At 35.9% G+C, this 18,623-nt stretch overlaps 3 long non-coding RNA genes across 3 annotated transcripts; all 3 read left to right on the top strand.

Annotated features, from left to right (window-relative positions):
* Positions 1-266: 266 nt before the first annotated feature.
* On the top strand, positions 267-2,652 carry LOC141598304 (uncharacterized). The gene is made up of 5 exons (XR_012523408.1): positions 267-399; positions 810-1,104; positions 1,911-2,087; positions 2,208-2,267; positions 2,380-2,652. It is a non-coding gene; the product is annotated as an uncharacterized LOC141598304 (long non-coding RNA).
* Positions 2,653-8,983: 6,331 nt separating this feature from the next.
* LOC141598305 (uncharacterized) lies at positions 8,984-10,748 on the top strand. The gene is made up of 2 exons (XR_012523409.1): positions 8,984-9,078; positions 10,550-10,748. It is a non-coding gene; the product is annotated as an uncharacterized LOC141598305 (long non-coding RNA).
* Positions 10,749-15,312: 4,564 nt separating this feature from the next.
* Positions 15,313-17,081, top strand: LOC141598306 (uncharacterized). The gene is made up of 2 exons (XR_012523410.1): positions 15,313-15,407; positions 16,883-17,081. It is a non-coding gene; the product is annotated as an uncharacterized LOC141598306 (long non-coding RNA).
* The last annotated feature ends 1,542 nt before the right edge of the window (positions 17,082-18,623 follow it).

An 18,623-nucleotide genomic window follows, 5' to 3' on the forward strand; every position in this document is an offset into this window, starting at 1 on the left:
CACTCGTGTTCATTGGCATCCACGAGAGTCATTCTAGACATAGAATGCTAAGGGTAACGATTGCTTAGTGTTCATGTCTTTACTTTGTGTCTTGACATGACACGAGGTATTCGAACGGTTCCAATTTCCCATAAAAATTGGTGGCGACTCCATACAAAATGCAAACGCTTGTTTCCCAAGCGCCCCCGTGGCCCCCGCTGTCCACAGTAGTTGCCAGTCCTCTATGCTTGTTCTGGTGCAGGCTTTAGCTAGGTTTCTGTCCACAGTAGTGCGTGCTGCTGTTACTGCTAGCCATTGCTGCTGGCTGCTATCGACTGTTGCTGACTGTTGCCTGCAGTCTGGTCTGCTGGTTGCTGAATTGATGGTGTTGGTTGCTGCATGATGTTGACTGTAGGCTAGGTAATTATTTTTCTCATTTCTTCCTTTGTTTTTTTTTTGCGTTCGTTTTTGGACCTGTTAAGTATTTAGGCAATGTGCACCATCTTATTCCTACATCTATTTAATTGCTTTTGATTTGTTTATTTAGGTCTTTCCCTTTCCTTGTTTTAGTCAGCTAGCTTGTAGCAGGATTAATATTCGAAAGTATTGCTTACCATTATTGTTGCATGGTCTGACTACGTTAAATAGACTTTGTTAAATAACATCAAAACAAATGAGACACTTGCAAAATGAACCTGGTTAGATTTTTGGATTGGCTAGCTTTATTTTGACATTATGTAGACATATATTCATGTTTTGATTGTGCTTTTCAGATTATTTTATTCATTAATGGTCATGGTTAGATTGATTAATTGCTTATATCACTTCAGGAATGATATGCCGCACCTTCTTTCATTCCACATTGATGCGGGTTTCTCCTTTGGTCATTGGAGAATATGCCAGTTGCTATCTGTAGAGATGCATATTTTATGCATCCTGTAAATACCAAATCATGTCATGCTCTTGCTAGATTGCCTCTTCTATTGTCCCTTCATTCTGGGTATCTTCTTCTTTTCTTAATATTTTCTTAGTTTGAATTTAATGAGTGACAGGTTCGTCGATTAATTGTGCAAGATTGATCTTTTTACTATATTCTGCATTCCTTTATCTTCTTTTTGAGGTTTTGTATTTTTTGCTTCGTCGTTATGCCTTCCATTTAATTTAAAGATTGCTTTAGTGTTTTAGCTGTCATTTTTTGTGTCTTAGAATTTGTTTTCTTTTCAGATAAATTTACGTGGCGTTTTATTGTCTATTGCAAAAATTTCTGTGGGCTGTGTATTACTAATCTTAACCTCCTTAGCTGGTTTTATGTTGTTCCCATGTTTGGTTAATTATCCTAGTTTATTAGATGATAATTCTTTCTCAATATTTCCAATGGAGCAAAAGACTCATTACTCTTTGGTTCTGGATTATGATGGAGTAAAACAAAATGGATTACTAAAGTGGTTGCGCTTCTTTCTCTTGTAAAGTAGAAGTCCTTCAATGCAGTTCTCGACGCAATTTTCATCTTGGGTCATTCGGAAACAGCCTCTTTGCTTTTCTAACATAAGGTATGGCTGCGTACATCCGACCCCCCCCCCCCCCCTTACCCCACAATTTGCGAGAGCCATTGAGGCACGGGGGTAATGTTGTTGTTGGACAAGTTATATGTTAGATTTCAAAAGAAATTCTGTCGTTTTTTAGAGGCATCAACATTGACAACTGAATGAACCCAAAATTGCGTCGTGAAAGTCTGAAACTACCAATACAGCTCTAGGGTGCCATTGGAGCTCAGTATATTGGGGCAAGTAGCTGGCAACAACCACTTATCTACATTAACTGGGGTACTGGTGTTGTATCAAACATACAAGGACACACTTTCGAGGAATCTAGTTGTCGTGGTTTATCGAGTTACTGCTTTTATTTGCTCCACTTATCTACTTAGGACTTAGGAGTGGTTTATATACCTCTTCTTACATCAATTATGTATGGATATGATGATAACCAGGACGTGGTGTTGATAGTGAGCCAGTATTTTACAAGATGAGAAGGAGAATATTAAAACAGCACAGGAACAGAATCATATTTTACGAATTGCAACAGAGTTTAGATGCGGCTACAAGATTGTTGTAATTTTTTATTCTCCGCTTCCATTTATGTTACAGAATCTCCTACTATTTATCTAATAATCAACTTGAAGCAAACTTGTGACCTTTTTATTAATTTTCACTATCCGTCCCGAATTTCAGCGCACTACGGTGCAATAAACTGAAGATGAGTTCTAGACTGGTGGGCTCAAAATGGCGAAAGTTACAAAGCATAATCTTGTACAGTTTGATTATGTTCTTGATATTCTTGTAATAGTTTATTTATTTTCTTTTCGACAATATTTTTCTTTTAATCAATTTTTTTAAAATGTAGGTTATTGCAGATTCAACAACCATGTCAAATGAGGATATGAATGAAGTTAAAGAGGTGTGGGCTACAAAATGTTTAGAGAACATGCAGCATAGATTAGATTATTGGATCTGAATTGTTGCTTGCATAGCTTGAGGTTGTTGACGAGGTTATACATGTTGGTAAACATTGATATTATTGTTGTGTTAGATGAGATATAAGGTTGTTTCTATGACATTATATGTATCATTATGTTGGGTAGATGATTGCAATATTATGCAAGTATTGTTGCGTTAATATTTATATTCGGATATTGTCAAATTTCAGAGGTGCTGTCAAAATTGTCAAAATTTCGCTGGCAAATTTTTTATTTTTTTATTTTTAGAAAAAAAAAACGAAAATACGATGGCTGTTCTTAAATGGGGAACTGGGAACCGACACCATAGCTTACTCTTAATATGTCAATTCTTGCTTTAAAACCGACACCATATATAAGCCTATAATGGCGGTTCTGGAATTAAAACTGACACCAAAGGTAACCCTATAGTGGCGATTCTGGAATTGCAACCGCCACTGTAGCTTACCTATGGTGGAGGTTTTACAACCGGCACGAAAAAAATATGACCCCAGCAATCACGTCGCTAGAAAACCGACATTATAAGGTTATTACAACCGTTACCGTAGGGTATAATTCTACTAGTGTCTCAGAGATTTCAAAGCTCCTAATTACTTTTGTTGTCTAGCAAAAAGATGCCTTGTGATCTTTTTATTTCTTCCAATTGCCTCGAGCTCTCAACTTTGGCCCTTTCTTGAACAATTTAGGAAAATTGCTTTACTCACAGTGACATCTCATTTACCCTTTGCCTTATTATTTTGCTGCTAATCTGAAATGAGCTTGGCAATTGATAACTTGACCTTGTGAACCTCCTTAGGACCTGTGCAGTTTATGTTTGGGCTAATGCTGGGGCTGGACTGTCATCTGTAGAGTTCTATTGGTCAGCTCCTACTGCAATAGGTCTACGGGCTAGAGCAAGAAAGATGTTCTTTCGGTCTCACACTATAACTCGATGCTCGGATACACCGGAGCTTCAATCACGGAAGGTGCTACTAGTTCTTAGTGAGGTCGCCTTCCACGGTTGCTTCAGGAGTTTCTTGATGGCCTTGTGTAATATCCTGCAATTTTATTGTGCTGCACTCGATCGAGTACAACTGAGTACTCGACCGAGTGGGATGACTGAGTGGCCATTGAGACTTTTTACCAGACTCTGATTGTGAATCACTCGGCCGAGTGGCTGGTGCACTTGACCTAGTGAAGTGCACTCAATCAAGTGCCACCTTACCGAGCACTCGACTCAGTGCCGTTGCTCACTCCTTTTTCTGTGTTTGGGCTTTGATAGTTAAGCACTCTTTTCAGATTTTTCCGCTCAATTTCACTTATAAACCCAATCTCCCTTATCTCTCAAAACCCCCAAAAATCCTCTCATAAACTCTATCCACTGAAGTTCTTGCCATACTTTGAAGATTTGATTCTCCAGTTCACACCGTTTGTCAATTGTTTACATTTGTAAGTATACATTCTCTCTTTTCCCTTTATTCTTTATTAAGCAAATGCTAGTTCTCTAGTACGTTGTCTTATTGGATTTTAATTAGGGCTTTAACTAATTAAGTGGGATTAATAAAAGGGGTTAATTAGTATTGTTATTATTGTAGCATGTTGTGGCGATAGTTAAATAATAATTGTGTAGGATGAGACTTTATTGAGGAGTCCTTTTAGCTTACTTGCCTAATTACTTGAAGATTTACAAGAGGTAGGGTTTCCCTATTTAGCTTTGATAATATATGTGTTTGCTCTTGCATTAGTTGTCATGAATTACATAGTACATGTGGTAGTTTCATATGATAACATTGGTAAGTAAGTAATTAGGGTTTGGTTGCATACTAATGTTGGGTGTTCATCTTAACTTGTGAATGGATAAGTGAATTTGGCATCATGATATCACTTAGTTGCATTATAACATGAATTAGGAAGTTTGTCAATTGATTAGTTAGTTTATTGGTAAATATGTGGATTCTTGTCATAAGATGGTTTAATATTGAATGGAGAGTCTTATTTGACATCTTGTGCATACTTGGTTTATTGTGGATGTTGGAGGTGGTGAATGGAGGATTTGGGAGTATCATGCTGGTTGTTGTTGAGGAGACGTAAGATGGTTGGGAAACCGTCTTAGCCTTGGGTCGCCTCTTGGAGCTTCCCACTCCAAGAGGGACGTGCACGTTAATGATTCGAGTTTAGAGGGACTCTTGTGGTTGAGGCACGACGTCTGGCAGGGATCCCGTTAGCGCCCGGGTCTGGTACCACGGGTGTGTCCCGAGTACTTTGTTACGGACTTCGGTCCGGCTGTGAGTGATGGTGTTGTGATGCCGTCATCGGGTTTGATATGGAGGCGATATGGAGTTTTGATAATTTGCATTGTTACATCATCATTTCACATCATAAGCATTTATCATGTCACCTTCGTATCATTTTAGTAGGCATTTGTATTATTGGAGCTAACCAAAGCGTTTTCAAATATCTGTGGTGAACCATATGATGATTTCTGCTCATATAGAGAGTAGTGGCTTGACAGGTTGCAAGTGCATATATACCTTGGAGGCTTGGGAGCGGTCTTCGCCTTAGTTGTTGCCATTTCTTGTTGTCTAGCTTTTTGACATTATTAAACTCCATTTTTATTCGATTGGGTTGTATGACTTGGGACTGCTATTTGAATCCCCGAATATGTAAACTTAACTTAATTATCTTAACACTAAACTTATCTATGTTAAATTGCTTTACTTCGTTTGTTCGCACTACAAACTTGGGAAACCAAATTATGTGACACCTTCATGGGTTAGGGTGGCCTTGAGAAAGGCCTCCCGACTTATGGGATTGTTACACCTTGACATGCCACAAAGCCGATTCACACAACAATGTTCCGGATAGAAAAGATGAGAATTTTGGACGACTTTGAGACGAGTTTTGGAAGTTTCTCAACATGCATAGTCTACTAACAAAAATTTGAGATGAAAATTGGAATAGTTTCCTTTGAATTTAATCAGACCAAAAGCTAATTCAAGAAAGAAATTTTCCGGAAAAATTGAAATTCTTGTGAAATTACACAACATTTCAACCCAGTTCAAAGCAATATATAACACTTCTAGCAATTATCAATGTTTTTGACACAATTTAAGACTACATTGAAGTCTTGTGACACAATTATAACAAGAATTAAACATGAAAATCAAAACTTTCGGTATAAATACTACCCATTTTGAAAATTTGGGGACATTTTAAGACACATTTCAAATCTTAAGACCACACACGACATTATTAACAAAAGTTATAATCTTATAGAACAATTAAACCAAGATTTACACATGAAAATTAAAATTTGGGCATGAACATCATAATTATCGAAAATTTAAGACAAAATTTCAAATGTAAGGTAAGATCTAGCATTAACAACAAAAGTTAATCCCTTGATGAACAGTTAAACCATGTACCACACACAAAATCAAAATGTTGTCTTATGAACCCTAATTTTCGACACATATGAATTTGGGCAAAATTTCAACATGAAAATTTCATATTTAACAACAATAATGGTGTAGAAAATTGTTTACTACCATAAATTAAACATAAACAAGCAAATAAGTGGCAAAACTTGAAGAAATTAGAGTAGATCTAAACAAAATCAAATTGGGAAAAATAAGAGGAAAAAGAAAATCACTTACTTTGTTTAATTAGTAAAAGTTAAGGAAGAGAAATGGAGTAGAAATCTTGAATCCGAGCAACAAAACACAACAATAGAGTTTTTGAAATGTTTTTAGAGAGATTTTGATGTTTGAAGATATGAAGAATGAAAAAGATAAGGATTGAGTATAACACGATTTTTGGCAAAAATAGCTGCCCAGAAATCGGCACTAGGTCGAGTATCGAGTCCACTCGGTCGAGTGATCCATTTCCAAAAAATTTCCAGATTTTTGAAGATGGTCCACTCGATCGAGTACCATGGACCACTCGGACGAGTGTCTAGTACTCGGCGTAGTGTTGGCTCGCACTCGGTTGGGTGCTCCCTTAATAGCTAGCAATTTCCGAGTCGGAATAAAAGGTATCGTCCCTGAAACAAAAGAGTAAGGTACGAGAGTCCACCGGCTATCAGTGACTCATACTGAGTTATATCACACGTCATCACCCTTACTGTCTCCAAAATACTACATCTATACTCGTGACTACCCTACTAGTAGCCACTATAGATTGTACTCTAACGATAACACTAGCAAATCTCAAGCACCTATACGGTATCAAAATGCTAAATAATGGAACTAATAACCCCACACACCCGCACATAATAAACACTCCCAACACATGTTATACACATCAATCCTTTCATCTAGTTTTCACATATAATCATATACCACGTGAATGACTATTTCATGCAAGAAATTATCAACTCATTATAGCATACACGTACTCACATCATGTTTGACATAGTGTTCTCCCATACTTGTAACTACCCCTTATTTTACTGGTTAAGACAATAGGATTTAGTTTTGAAATGAGGGCGCCTACTCATCCAAAGCCGACCTTCTATTGTACACATTTCGAATTCATTTTATTAGACTCCTAGATTCATTTGGGTTCATTGGTTTAGGTTCCAAAATCGTTGCTCTGACACCACTTTGTAACACCTTCTTCTTACCCGGTCAAGGTAATCGGGAGATGTCACCATCTCGGTATACCGAGACAGTGAAATCGGAAATAAAATTAAGAAACATATATATAAATAACATATTTAGTGAACTACATTAAATATTAAATGAATAAAAATTGTGAAAATACATTACACAACTCAACTACTATCTGTGGCGTCTAACATCTAGCTCCGTAACTCGACTCCAAGTATCCGTAGCTCGTCCCGTCTCCCACGTGTGTAACACCCCGTATTTTATTAAGTTGGATAAAATTCTTTTAATTGCTATTTTGAATTTAATTACATCATTTAACGATTTATATATATATATGCTTAGCTAATTAATTAATTTCATCATAATTCGATACGTTAATTTTAATAATCATTAATAAGTTTATTTAAAGTTAGTTCGAGTTTATTGAAGTTAGTTCGAGTTTATTTATTTAATAATTTCTGTTTCTTTACGAGTCTTTATGAAAGTTGTTTTAAGTGAACCCGAGATGGATTTTGGGAACAAAACCGTCCAATTAGCTATTTTGAGCTTATTTCACTAAATTAGCAATTTTTATTAATATCCGTTAGTTTCATAAAAAAAAATCGTTAATAACTCCGATTCGAATCGAATTCCTATTATTTCCGTTAGCTGGCTAAGTTTATTTTATTTTCACTTATTAAATTTATTTATTATTGATTCCGTTTTATTACTGAGACTCTTTCTTAAACCGGTTAAATTTAACTCGAAACGGTTTTAATAACGATCGAAGTTTCTTAACGACGAAGAAACGTACGTATAATAAATAGCAGGCTGGCAGGCTGCTGCCTCATTTTCATCCCCTCACGTCTACTCTTCTTCTTCTACCTTCTTTTATGTTCTTTTTTTCTCCTTTTCAACGTTTCTATTTTTAATGGATACCGACGATTCATTTCACATCCGTTTTCAACTATTTTTGTTCCATAGCGCTCCTCTCGTCATTCTCGTCATTCCGATGTAAGTAAAATTCATTTTCGTTATGTATTTTTACAAACCCATTTATATTTTTAGCTTTGTTTATTATAAGACGGTTGTATGTACTAAAATAGACGTGCAGTAGAATATTTGTTAGTCATAAATGAGTAGTTCAATCGGAAAAAGGTAACGGTGATAGGTTACTCGAATTATTTATAATACTAGCTATTATATTTCCTATTGTTAAGTTAATTAGTTGTAAGACGGGTTAAAAATAGCTGCTTTGGTTAGCACGAGAGTTTGGGATATTAGCGAGAAGGATTGAACGCTCACAAGCTTGGGCTTTATAAACACTAATATTGTGAAGACGAGGATCTAAACGATGATAATCATAAGGCTTTGGCATTATCAAGGTGATAGTTATCATAACCAACTTTACTGATGTTGGTATTTGTGATTAATTACGTGGAATTGGGATTTTGGAAACAAGTTCTCATATTGAGTTATTTTATTGGAATTTGGTTGGTATTATATTTTAATTGTCGTATCCTTTGTTCTTGGCCAGTGGATGAGTAGCTTGGAGTTATACTCTAAATGTTGAGCAATTCCTTTAATGGAATATTTGACAATATCGATATTGAAATTGAGATGGAAATCTGGTTACTATGGAGTATTATATTATGAGACGGAGTAATGAGTAGGACGGAGTAATGAGAGAGATGGGGTAGAGAGTTGAGATTGAATTAATTATTGGGACGAGAGTGACTATTATAAGGTTGGCCTGGCCGTGGCTTTGGCGTGTAGCCTAAGCGTGGCCTGGCTAAGTCACGAGTTTGGGCCGTATCTATATATTGTTTTGACGCTAGTTTGGTTTATTTAAAATATAATTAAATTAATTTCCGTCTCATATTTTATATAACGATAATTCGTTAATATCGTCCTTTCACATAATTATTTTAGGTGACTCATATGTGGTTGAAGATGAAGAGTAATTTTGGGTTTTAGAAGCTTTCTCAAGTTTATTACTTGTCTCTTTGCTAGCGTAAGGTAACTATTCCGAGTTACTCGACGAATAAATGTCACATTCTTTGTTTTCTTGTATGATTTTGTGAATGTTATTTGAGTAGTTTATTTCACATGAAAATATGAGTCAAATTAATGCCTTTTGTAAGTACAAGTTCACATATTAGTATGGAAATGAATTTTATAGCAATAATTGCCATGTTTTGTTGATTGTGCTTGAAAACCGAGCCTTAGTCCCTTTGACGATGCGATGTCGATTAATTGAGTGATTGGTCAGCCGCAATTTAACCCGTACTGTCGCGGGGTGGGGTTGCGGGTAAAAATTCGGTTGAATGAATTAGATAATCGGCCTTTTTCTTGTTTTAGGCCATTTAATATATCTCTATTTCACATGCGTAGTTAATTGAATTTAAATAGCTTCTTATTTACTTAGTTGAATTTAAATAGCTTCTTATTTTGTAGAAATGGCCCTAGTTTCCCCTAAAGCTTTTATATTGTTATAATTGCTAGGATTGGAAATTAGTATTGAATTCTTATTGAGGAACTGTTGGGATTGTATCTTTGTAAATAGACATTTATATAGCTTTCACATGATAGAATGTTAGAATTTATGTTGGTAAGTAGGACTTTTTGCCCTCTTAAGGTTAAGTGGGTGTCTTACTTGACTTATGTGGTGAGTCTTGGGTGGTGTGGGCTAAAATATTCAAGTGGGACTAGCTTGTGACTAGGTCCTAGGTGAGTATTTCGGCCTTCATCATAGATAGGTCTTTATAGTCTTTGACGAGTATATGTTCATTGCTTGATAGCCTTTGTGTTCCTGACTAGTGGATGTTTATCCAAGTTGGGGCATGACCTCAGGTACTTATTTTGAAAGTATGGGGTCAGCTTAAGTACTAGCCGACCCTTCGGTGGTGTCCTTAGGGTACTCACTTCACTTTGTTTTAAAAAAAGTTGTGAGTCTTGGGTGCGGTGGTGTGTATCCGCATGTCTAGGTCTCAAGAGATTTTAGGCTAGGGTTGTGTTGTCTCTTGGCCATGTTTTCTTAATAGTAACCGCTGAGCCAAGATACCGGTTCGATTACCTTCCCTACCTCGTGGTATAGACTTGAGTTACAAAGTGACTATTGACGGTGCTAAGAACTTATGCCTGTCTTTGTTATATTGCCCTTTCTTGTTTGATGATTCTATGAATCATAGAAGGTGAGATGCAAGCCGGCTATGGTTGATAGAGTTTGGATTCTGGATGTTATGTGATTCACATGATAGTGTAGTATGAGTCGGTCTAGTATTCACATGCTAGGACTATGTGTTGTTATATTGTTGTCCACATGATAAGCACGATTGCCTTAGCATCTATATGCTAAGGCGGTGTGTGATTCGTATTCATATTCTTATGTTTACATGTTATATTAATTATGACATTTCGTGGCTGGGAGAACTCGGAGTTACTCCCCACTGACTGTGGCTTTCGTATTTGTATAAAATGCGAATGACAGGTAGGTGATGCATATATGGGGTACATGGACGAGCTAGCGAGCAAAGTAACCTTGGGACCTAGACTGGTTTTATTTCATTGTGACCCTTAAACCCTTTTTATGTCACATACATTTTAGGGACATATGTCTCCCTTTTCTATTTTGGGTTTGTATCTTTACTTTTTCTTATCATTAGCTATGTATGTAAAGTAGTTCATTAGCTTTGCAGGTTTTGGCACCCGCTTTTGGGAATGTTGGAAATGTTGTGATTGGTTTAGAAAGGTTTTGAAATTACGGGTTTTTGGCTAGTTGAACCAATTACAAACATATCCTACCATTTTTCGTAGAATTACGTGTTTACTTTTCCGCAATAAATGAGGGTGTCACAGTTGGTATCAGAGCATATTTGCTCCCGACGCACGTTTGTGCACCCCAATATAAATAACTTGACCTTAAAATAATAAACTTGAGAGATGGGTAAGATGGGTAGATTTAGGACCTTATGTTGTAGTCTCTTTGTGTTTGCTCTTTGTTAGGTACTAACATGTTTGTTGATTGTCATTTAATAATTGTTGCGTTCTTAGATCAATGACCGTGAACTTATTTATAGTTAATGGAGTTATTGCTTTTTTTAAAAAAAAAAAAAAAATTTGAACTAAAGGTTTTAAAAATATTTTAATCTTTTTCACCGGTTTTAACGTCAATTAGTGTTAAAGCTTGTTATTGGAGACGTCTGATAATTAGTTTTATCATTTGTTGGTGTAAAAATGTATTTTTATGTCTTTGAATTGGAATATTGATGTTCTTGAGTGATCGCCAAGAGTATCTCCGTTCCATTGAAAGGACACTTATATTTTAAGAAGATCAAGATTTAGTGCCTATTGCAAAGATTGAAGATTTGTTCAAGTATTGAAGAATGTTTTTCCTTCCTTGAAGATGTTCCTTATTCTTTTTGTATCTCGCCTTATTCTTAATCTCTTGGTGCTTATCCTCCTTTTAAACTCCCTTCTGTTTTACTTTAAAAGCTACGCTTGTACTCCTAACTTGTCCTTTGTTCTTTGCTTATCCTCCCTTAACGCCATTAGATAATACTCTTTCTTTTGAGGAATGTTGACCTTGGTTGGAAAATTCGACTTTTGAGGAGATTGTTTGTGTCTGACCCTTAACCCTGGTTTTGAGAGGATGTGATGTTAGAAAGACTTAGGTAAGGTGATGAGACATACTTAGTGATTCTTATACCTAGTTCCTTGACAAAGTGAGTATAATTGATTGGTAGATTCTTTGTGTTAGGAATGAGTTGCCTGGGTGATTAAAGTTATAGAACTTGGCTTTGTTGTTTATGTTTGGGATACTAGTGCTTAGTACTTGACCTAAGGTGGATAAAATTAAATGGTGAAATTGAGGATATAGGATCGACTAAGTCAAGTTTGGGATTAACTTTGGTAGTTGCCTTGGATATGAGGGTTTAATGTTTGTGTCCCCATGTGAGAAATGTTAAATGTGGGATTATTGGTTGGTTTAAGTGAGTGATATTGATTACTACTTGAAGAATGGTATGAGAGTTAGAGTAAGCTACATTGTTGGGAAGTCTTAGCACTTGTTTTGGTAACTAGAAAGGATAGAAGGGCTCGAGATTCTATTGATTTTTCAGACTTTGGGTTGGCATGCTACTACCTTATTTTGAAATGAGAACTTTGTGGAATATTTGAGGAACCTTTTCTGGGAATTTAGAGCCTGGTGTTGGGATTTTTGATTGAGGGTTTTACTTTTTGAGAAACCTATAGTTGACACTAGTTGGATATGAGTATAGCTTTGTTGGAAACCTTGACCAGTTGACCTTGATCTTGTGGAAGATGTTGGTGGATGTTTGGGGATTTGGAGTGATGAAGTCACACTTATAGTGGAGTACCATGTTTTAGGGGATAAATTAGGATGAAGTAACATAAATGATTTGAGGAAATCCTTGGAAGTGTTTTGGTCATAAGTTTTGTCGTTGGGAAGTTTTCAAACCGTTTAGGGTGATGTTGTTATTTGAGATTCGAGTACGTGGCGTTTCCTTCTTGTCTAATTTTCTTTTCTCCTTGATCATGAGCGTTACCGTTCATACCTTCTTTCCTCGCTTCATCTTGCTCCTCCTTTAAGTTTGACACTCGTATCTGGTGAAACTCTATCTTTGACATCCTTGTAAATTTGACTTCAATTCTTATCCCTAGGAAGTTCATCATACCTCTTTTGTTGGTTAAGCTTGAACCCTCTTAGCATACTTGTATCTATGATGTCTAACTTACTTTTCATTTCACACAATTTCTAAATATTTCAAACTACTATTTTTGGTTCGTTGTTAAAAATTTATGTTACCCTCACAAAATTTTCCCTACTTGTAAAGATTTGGAAAATGAAAATTCGATTTGATTCTCTAATTGTTCTTTGAGTATAGACTTCCTTATCATGGTTTTGAGTTGCTAAACCTGAGATTTTTGTAAATTTTATCCAATTTCTATTAACCTTGGTCTATTTATGACTTCTTTGTCAAAGTTTAATATTATATTTTCAGGAATTTGATTCCCCTTTGAGTTTAAAGGTGAAACCTTTATTTCCATTTTGGCTTTTGCAAAAGAAAATTTGAATGGATTTCCTTTTCTTTTGATTTTAACGTTGATCGGATGTTAGAACTCGTTATTAGAAACGTTTAATAACTTGTTCTACACTTGTCGTGAATAATTTTTGTTTTAAATTTGTCTCTGACTTGGAAAGTTAGCGCTCTTGCGTGCACGACAAGGGCAATTTCGTTCCATGAATGAGACTTATACTTTTGAAAACTCTTCATTAATGTTTTCGAAAGTATTTTGATTTTTTGATTTATACAAATGATTTGTCTTTGACCTTATCTTTGATTTGGAATGTGATGTTCTTGAATACGTAACGAGAACACTGTCGTTCCCTTGATAAGAACTGGTTCTGTCGTAAAATTTTATTTGAAACTTTTGAAAGAATTTTGATTCTTACGATAAGTGACCTTTTAAATGTTTTGGTTACCGATTCCAATTTCAGTTTTATTTTTATAACCTTTCATTTATACTTTCAAGTTTCGAGGACGAAACTTTTTAAAAGATGGGGTGATTGTAACACCCCGTATTTTATTAAGTTGGATAAAATTCTTTTAATTGCTATTTTGAATTTAATTACATCATTTAACGATTTATATATATATATATGCTTAGCTAATTAATTAATTTCATCATAATTCGATACGTTAATTTTAATAATCATTAATAAGTTTATTTAAAGTTAGTTCGAGTTTATTGAAGTTAGTTCGAGTTTATTTATTTAATAATTTCTGTTTCTTTACGAGTCTTTATGAAAGTTGTTTTAAGTGAACCCGAGATGGATTTTGGGAACAAAACCGTCCAATTAGCTATTTTGAGCTTATTTCACTAAATTAGCAATTTTTATTAATATCCGTTAGTTTCGTAAAAAAAAATCGTTAATAACTCCGATTCGAATCGAATTCCTATTATTTCCGTTAGCTGGCTAAGTTTATTTTATTTTCACTTATTAAATTTATTTATTATTGATTCCGTTTTATTACTGAGACTCTTTCTTAAACCGGTTAAATTTAACTCGAAACGGTTTTAATAACGATCGAAATTTCTTAACGACGAAGAAACGTACGTATAATAAATAGCAGGCTGGCAGGCTGCTGCCTCATTTTCATCCCCTCACGTCTACTCTTCTTCTTCTACCTTCTTTTATGTTCTTTTTTTCTCCTTTTCAACGTTTCTATTTTTAATGGATACCGACGATTCATTTCACATCCGTTTTCAACTATTTTTGTTCCATAGCGCTCCTCTCGTCATTCTCGTCATTCCGATGTAAGTAAAATTCATTTTCGTTATGTATTTTTACAAACCCATTTATATTTTTAGCTTTGTTTATTATAAGACGGTTGTATGTACTAAAATAGACGGTGCAGTAGAATATTTGTTAGTCATAAATGATTAGTTCAATCGGAAAAAGGTAACGGTGATAGGTTACTCGAATTATTTATAATACTAGCTATTATATTTCCTATTGTTAAGTTAATTAGTTGTAAGACGGGTTAAAAATAGTTTGCTTTGGTTAGCACGAGAGTTTGGGATATTAGCGAGAAGGATTGAACGCTCACAAGCTTGGGCTTTATAAACACTAATATTGTGAAGACGAGGATCTAAACGATGATAATCATAAGGCTTTGGCATTATCAAGGTGATAGTTATCATAACCAACTTTACTGATGTTGGTATTTGTGATTAATTACGTGGAATTGGGATTTTGGAAACAAGTTCTCATATTGAGTTATTTTATTGGAATTTGGTTGGTATTATATTTTAATTGTCGTATCCTTTGTTCTTGGCCAGTGGATGAGTAGCTTGGAGTTATACTCTAAATGTTGAGCAATTCCTTTAATGGAATATTTGACAATATCGATATTGAAATTGAGATGGAAATCTGGTTACTATGGAGTATTATATTATGAGACGGAGTAATGAGTAGGACGGAGTAATGAGAGAGATGGGGTAGAGAGTTGAGATTGAATTAATTATTGGGACGAGAGTGACTATTATAAGGTTGGCCTGGCTGTGGCTCTGGCCGTGGCCTAAGGCGTGGCCTGGCTAAGTCACGAGTTTGGGCCGTATCTATATATTGTTTTGACGCTAGTTTGGTTTATTTAAAATATAATTAAATTAATTTCCGTCTCATATTTTATATAACGATAATTCGTTAATATCGTCCTTTCACATAATTATTTTAGGTGACTCATATGTGGTTGAAGATGAAGAGTAATTTTGGGTTTTAGAAGCTTTCTCAAGTTTATTACTTGTCTCTTTGCTAGCGTAAGGTAACTATTCCGAGTTACTCGACGAATAAATGTCACATTCTTTGTTTTCTTGTATGATTTTGTGAATGTTATTTGAGTAGTTTATTTCACATGAAAATATGAGTCAAATTAATGCCTTTTGTAAGTACAAGTTCACATATTAGTATGGAAATGAATTTTATAGCAATAATTGCCATGTTTTGTTGATTGTGCCGAAAACTGAGCCTTAGTCCCTTTGACTGATGCGATGTCAGTTAATTGAGTGATTGGTCAGCCGCAATTTAACCCGTACCTGTCGCAGGGCTGGGGTTGCGGGTAAAAATTCGGTTGAATGAATTAGATAATCGGCCTTTTTCTTGTTTTAGGCCATTTAATATATCTCTATTTCACATGCGTAGTTAATTGAATTTAAATAGCTTCTTATTTACTTAGTTGAATTTAAATAGCTTCTTATTTTGTAGAAATGGCCCTAGTTTCCCCTAAAGCTTTTATATTGTTATAATTGCTAGGATTGGAAATTAGTATTGAATTCTTATTGAGGAACTGTTGGGATTGTATGCTGTAAATAGACATTTATATAGCTTTCACATGATAGAATGTTAGAATTTATGTTGGTAAGTAGGACTTTTTGCCCTCTTAAGGTTAAGTGGGTGTCTTACTTGACTTATGTGGTGAGTCTTGGGTGGTGTGGGCTAAAATATTCAAGCTGGGACTAGCTGTGACTAGGTCCTAGGTGAGTATTTCGGCCTTCATCATAGATAGGTCTTTATAGTCTTTGACGAGTATATGTTCACTGCTTGATAGCCTTTGTGTTCCTGACTAGTGGATGTTTATCCAAGTTGGGGCATGACCTCAGGTACTTATTTTGAAAGTATGGGGTCAGCTTAAGTACTAGCCGACCCTTCGGTGGTGTCCTTAGGGTACTCACTTCACTTTGTTTTAAAAAAAGTTGTGAGTCTTGGGTGCGGTGGTGTGTATCCGCATGTCTAGGTCTGCGCAGATTTTAGGCTAGGGTTGTGTTGTCTCTTGGCCATGTTTTCTTAATAGTAACCGCTGAGCCAAGATACCGGTTCGATTACCTTCCCTACCTCGTGGTATAGACTTGAGTTACAAAGTGACTATTGACGGTGCTAAGAACTTATGCCTGTCTTTGTTATATTGCCCTTTCTTGTTTGATGATTCTATGAATCATAGAAGGTGAGATGCAAGCCGGCTATGGTTGATAGAGTTTGGATTCCTGGATGTTATGTGATTCACATGATAGTGTAGTATGAGTCGGTCTAGTATTCACATGCTAGGACTATGTGTTGTTATATTGTTGTCCACATGATAAGCACGATTGCCTTAGCATCTATATGCTAAGGCAGTGTGTGATTCGTATTCATATTCTTATGTTTACATGTTATATTAATTATGACATTTCGTGGGTCTGGGAGAACTCGGAGTTACTCCCCACCGATCGTGGCTTTCGTATTTGTATAAAATGCGAATGACAGGTAGGTGATGCATATATGGGGTACATGGACGAGCTAGCGAGCAAAGTAACCTTGGGACCTAGACTGGTTTTATTTCATTGTGACCCTTAAACCCTTTTTATGTCACATACATTTTAGGGACATATGTCTCCCTTTTCTATTTTGGGTTTGTATCTTTACTTTTTCTTATCATTAGCTATGTATGTAAAGTAGTTCATTAGCTTTGCAGGTTTTGGCACCCGCTTTTGGGAATGTTGGAAATGTTGTGATTGGTTTAGAAAGGTTTTGAAATTACAGGTTTTTGGCTAGTTGAACCAATTACAAACATATCCTACCAGTTTTTCTGTAGAATTACGTGTTTACTTTTCCGCAATAAATGAGGGTGTCACAACGTGACACCAAACCAACATGTACTCAGTATTCTCCCTATATGATCAGAAATATCATATGGACCAACAGAGGCCACCCAGGAAATAGGTGATAATTTACACATAGCCAACAAATGCCAGTTTTAATAATATAAATGCTTAAGACACGATACGGTATGTAAATATGAACATGCCAAAGGAATACACAAGACACGACTCTACAACCACCACAACATCGCAACCACCACACCGGTAACAGGACACACCCAAACGTACCAACAACCCGGTGATGGCACCGCAGCACCGCCCACCAAACAGTCGAACCGCAGCCCGTAAAGAAGTATTCGGGACACACCTGTGGTACTGATCCCGGGCGCTAACCGGACCCCTGCCGGGCGGCGTGACACCACACGAGCCTCTCCATACATAAGTCATTAACGTGCACATCCCTCTTGGAGTGGGAATCTCCAAGAGCCGACCCAAGCGTAAGACGGTCTCCTAACCGCCTTACATCTTCTCAACGATAATATATCACCGCCACACTACATCATATCCTCCAACACATACGATAACCACAATGAAATGCAATATGCAACACATCATGCCAATATACGCCTCATCATGAGACACACTCCCCAGAGATGCCATTAACACAAATTCCTCAAATATCCCGACTCTTCGAGACATCATAACTCAATATCATGCTATAATGCATTTCCAACATTACACGAGATTCAGAACAATCCTCAAATACCACAATATGATGCAACACGACTTATGCCATGAAAACAATGAAAAATGACACACTAACAAGTATTCACATTATCAAAACCATGTAGGATAAACCTACCTTTTAGCATACTCCATAAGCTATTCGAACCCAACATGATTCTGTCTCATAAACCCATCTCATCCTATATAAATCACATAATCACTATCATAATACATTCTATATACTTTTATTATATAAAACCCCTTATTAACATCCTTTAATTACTCATAATACTAATTATAATTAATAATCTCATTAAAAACCCCAAATTCTAGCATTTGGGTTAACATAAAAAAATGAAAGGAAAAGGGTGAGTGACAACTTACTAGTGGAAAGGAATGATAAAGAATCAAGCTTGGCGAATAATCCCTCCAAATCTAGGTTGGTCTTCATGTTAGTGTGTATGGAGAAGGTTCTAGAGAGATTTGAGAGGGCTTTTAGGCTTTAGAGAGAGGTTAGTGATAGCGTTGCAACGTTGTCCACTATGAAACCAAATTTATATCTCAATAAACAACTTTAGCATGTAGTAAGTAGAGGTCGAACCCAAAGGACGGTATCTTTGTATTATGAAAGTTATGGATTGTTTAAGGTAGTAACAAGGGCTGTCGTAATTGATTGGTAA

This window comes from Silene latifolia, chromosome 9, assembly GCF_048544455.1.
Source record: "Silene latifolia isolate original U9 population chromosome 9, ASM4854445v1, whole genome shotgun sequence".
Taxonomy (NCBI): Eukaryota; Viridiplantae; Streptophyta; class Magnoliopsida; order Caryophyllales; family Caryophyllaceae; genus Silene; species Silene latifolia.